The sequence below is a fragment of the Oncorhynchus keta genome, chromosome 28 (assembly GCF_023373465.1).
Source record: "Oncorhynchus keta strain PuntledgeMale-10-30-2019 chromosome 28, Oket_V2, whole genome shotgun sequence".
NCBI lineage: Eukaryota > Metazoa > Chordata > Actinopteri > Salmoniformes > Salmonidae > Oncorhynchus > Oncorhynchus keta.
In genome coordinates this window covers 23,640,993-23,645,747 of record NC_068448.1, presented here as the reverse complement: position 1 = coordinate 23,645,747, position 4,755 = coordinate 23,640,993, and positions in this window count along the sequence as shown.

Genomic DNA, 4,755 nt, shown 5'->3' with positions numbered 1-4,755 from the left:
ATAATCAAGCAAAAATCCCTCTTCACATGGGGAAATGAAAGGGGAAAAACACAAGGACTGGGAGAGAGAATGTGTCCTGGCTTTTAACAAGTCCTTATTTTAGGGGGTTTCTTTGAATGAGAGTTCTTAAGATTCCGAGTTGGCAGTGTGCCCATGTGTGTTGGATGGAGAGGATAAAAGAGAGGGTTGAGGTAGCGGGGTGTCTATTGTGTCCCCTTCCTTTCAACCATAGCACTCCAGTTGATCCTTGCAGGCAGTGGGCGGCTGCTGATTATTCTCAAAGAATCTTACTTTATCAACCTCCAGATTGGAAGGTTTTGTACATTTTGTTTAATCTGTGAGATTATAAACTGCCAAAATTGACATAAACTTTGACATCTATTCCCAGCACAGAAAATTAGTTGATTTACAGGGAAGAAAAGAGCAGGCAATCCAAACATGTCAGAGAAGCACTGGGACTCAAATCAATGCAGGACAATCCTCATTCCTCAAAGAGCTTTTTCACTATTCTTTGTTCAGGCCTTCTTTATTCCTTTTTTGTCCTCTTAAACAGTCCATCACTGGCAGAGGAAGAATGTAGTTTGCAGTGTGCAGGGATGAAGCCAGCAGGTGCTGTGCCCCTCTCTGAGCCACATTCACACTCTCTCTCTCAGCTTTCTCCTCCCTCCTTCCTTCCGCTTCCCCTGTTAACACATTCCCCTTTGAGAAAACGGGGTGAAAGGAAGGGGGGAGAATATGAGCTACTGTATACGTAAGTAGAAGGGGAGATAAATAAAGGGCAAGAAACCAGAGGGAAGAAGAAATGTGTGTGAATTGTTGAAGATTTAATTAGTTAAAAGGTTTAGGTCATGATGTCCCATGAGGCTCAGTTGGTCCGAGCATAGCGCTTGCAATGCCAGGGTTGTGGGTTCGATGTCCACATTGCGACAAGTAAGGGAAAAAAATGAACAAGCCGCTCTGGGTAAGGGTGTCTGCTAAATAACTAACATGTAAAATGTCACGACATCTTGATCAGCTCTGTAGTACAAGACTGATGAGGAAAAGGAGAAGTATGTTGGAGAATGGTTAGATGGTGGGGATAAATAAATCTGCATCCCTCCTCTTCTCCCCAGCTCCCTGTACATTCAAGAAAAGCCCAGTTTCACTGTCTCCCTGCCGCTGCCAGCTCCAGACCCAACTCTATTATGTCTCTCCTTCTCCCTTTCCATCAAATAGACACACAGGCTCAGTTCATTACTATTCACCAGGTCTCACTAAGACAAGCTTCACTGCCCCACTCACTACCACTGGGGAGGGGAGGGAAGGTAGAGGCACAGATCAATCTTACAATGGAGGAGAATAAATCACAATAGACTATCCAGATGTGTGTAAAAAAACACTTACTAGACTGTTATGTGCTAAGCATCATCTGGTGGTTTGTTTTTCTATTGTGTGACAGCATATATCCAGGTAAACAACAATGCTAGTTTTATTCTAATCCGCACCACTAGCAACAAATGCAGTGAACAAATGGAGCTTTCTGCTGTTTAGATGGACTCTCCATTACTAACGCAGAATACAGATGTACATTCAGAAAGTATTCAGACCCCTTCCCTTTTTCCACATTTTGTTACATTACAGCCTTACTCTAAAATTGATTAAACAAAACATTTTTCCTCATCAATTTACACACAAGACCTCAGAATGACAAAGTGAAAACAGGTTTTTAGAAATTTGAGCAAATTTATTGAAAATAAAAAACAGATTACTTATGTAAATAAGGTTTCAGACCCTTTGTTATGAGACTTGAAATTGAGCTCAGGTGCATCCTGTTTCCATTGATCATCCTTGAGATGTTTCTACAACTTGATTGGAGTCCACCTGGGTTAAATTCAATTGATTGCACATGATTTGGAAAGGCACACACCTGTCTTTATAAGGTCCCACACTGGACAGTGTATGTCAGAACAAAAACCAAGACATGAGGTCGAAGGAATTGTCCGTAGAGCTCCGAGACAGGATTATGTTGAGGCAAAGATCTGGGGAAGGGTACCAAAATATTTCTGCAGCAATACTTTTGATATAAAAGTTTGCTTTGTCAAGAACAATTTTAATATTGTTTTTCAAAATAATCTAAAAGAATGTCTTAATAAAGAGGATCTTGATATGATAATGGACTTACACTGGGTATACAAAGTATTAAGAACTCCTGCTCTTTCTATGACAGACTGACAAGGTGAATCCAGGTGAAAGCTATTATCCCTTATTGATGTCACTTATTAAATCCACTTCAATCAGTGTAGATGAATGGGAGGAGACAGGTTAAAGAACATTTGAGACAGTTGAGACATGTATTGTGTATGTGTGCATTCAGAGGGTGAATGTTCAAGTAAAAAAATGTATGTGCCTTTGGCCGGTGTATGGTAGTGGGTGCCAGGCTCACCGGTGTGTCAAGAAATTCAACTATGGGGTTTTCACGCTCAACAGTTTCCTTGTGTATCAAGAATGGCTCACCGGTGAAAATGGCGCCAGAGGAGATGGCCGCCGTTTTACGGTCTCCTAACGAATTATGCTATTATGTGGGTTTTTTTGCGATATTTGTAAATTATTTTGTACGTAATGTTTCTACAACCGTATCTTACGGAAGAAAATAGCTTCTGGATATCAGGACAGCGATCACTCACCTCGAATTAGACAAAGATTTCTTCAACAGCAGCAGCGAGCAGGACTCACACGATATTCTCCAAACACCCCACAGGCCAGACATCCCAATTATTCGCAAAAGGAAGCGACACAGAGGACGAAGAGCCAGATGCCTCGTCCGGACCCACAAAAGACAACTGGGAAAGCTGCCGTTATTGTCAATATTACTCGCCAACGTGCAATCATTGGACAATAAACTAGACGAGGTACGATCACGAATATCCTACCAACGGGACATCAAAAACTGTAATATCCTATGCTGCACGGAATCGTGGCTGAATGACGACATGGATATTCAGATAGCGGGATAAACGCTGCACCAGCAGGATAGAACAGCACAGGGGGGGGGGGTCTGTGCATATTTGTAAACAACAGCTGGTGCACGAAATCTATGGAAGTCTCTAGATTTTGCTCGCCTGAAGTAGATTATATTGTGATAAACTGCAGGTCACACTACTTGCCTAGAGAGTTCTCAACTATACTTTTCGTGTTTATTTACCACCACAGACAGATGCTGGCACTAAGACTGCACTCAGTCAGCTGTATAAGGAAATAAGCAAACAGGAAACCACTCCCCCAGAGGCGGCGCTCCTAGTGGCCAGAGATTTTAATACAGGGAAACTTAAATCAGCTCTACCAAATCTCTATCAACATGTTAAATGTGCAACCAGAGGGGAAAAAATATTGATTGTACTCCACACACAGAGACACGTACAAAGCTCTCCCTCGCCCTCCATTTGGTAAATCCGACCACAACTCTATCCTCCTGATTCCTGCTTACAAGGAAAAATTAAAGCAGGAAGCACCAGTGATTCAGTCTATAAAAAAAATGGTCAGATGAAGCAGATGGTAAACTACAGGACTGCTTTGCTATCACAGACTGGAACATGTTCTGGGATTCTTCCGATGACATTGAGGACTACACCACATCTGGCTTTATTAATAAGTGCATTGAGGACATTGTCCCTACAGTGACTGTACTACATACCCCAACCAGAAGCCATGGATTACAGGCACCATTCGCACTGAGCTAAAGGGTAGAGCTGCCGCTTTCAAGGTGCGGGACTCTAACCCGGAAGCTTACAAGAAATCCCGCTATGCCCTGCGACGAACCATCAAACAGGCAAAGCGTCAATACAGGGCTAAGATTGAATAATACTAGACCGGCTCCGATGCTCGTCGGATGTGGCAGGGCTTGCATACTATTACAGACTACAAAGGGAAGCACAGCCGCGAGCTGCCCATTGACACGAGCCTACCAGATGAGCTAAATCACTTCTATGCTCGCGTCGAGGCAAGCAACAATGATGCATGCATGAGAGCATCAGCTGTTCCGGACGACTGTGTGATCACGCACTCCGTAGCCGACGTGAGTAAGCCTTGCCAACATACACAAGGCTGCGGGGCCAGACAGATTACCAGGACGTGAGCTCCAGACATGTGCTGACCAACTGGCAGGTGTCTTCACTGACATTTTCAACATGTCTCTGATTGAGTCTGTAATACAAACATGCTTCAAGCAGATCACCATAGTCCCTGTGCCCAAGAACACAAAGGCAACCTGCCTAAATGACTACAGACCTGTAGCACTCACGTCCGGAGCCATGAAGTGCTTTGATAGGCTGGTAATGGCTCACATCAACACCATTATCCCAGACCCTAGACCCACCCCAATTTGCATACCGCCCAAACAGATCCACAGATGATGCAATCTCTATTGCACTACACACAGCCCTTTCCCACCTGGACAAAAGGAACACCTATGTGAGAATGCTGTTCATTGACCACAGCTCAGTGTTCAACACCATAGTACCCTCAAAGCTCATCACCAAGCTAAGGATCCGAGGACTACTCACCTCCCTCTGCAACTGGATCCTGAACTTGCTGACAGGCTGCCCCAGGTGGTGAGGGTAGGTAGCAACACATCTGCCAAGCTGATATTCAACACTGGAGCTCCCCAGGGGTGCGTGCTCAGTCCCCTCATGTACTCCCTGTTCACTCACGACTGCATGGCCAGGCATGACTCCAACACCATCATTAAGTTTGCTGACGACACAACAGTGGTAGGCCTGA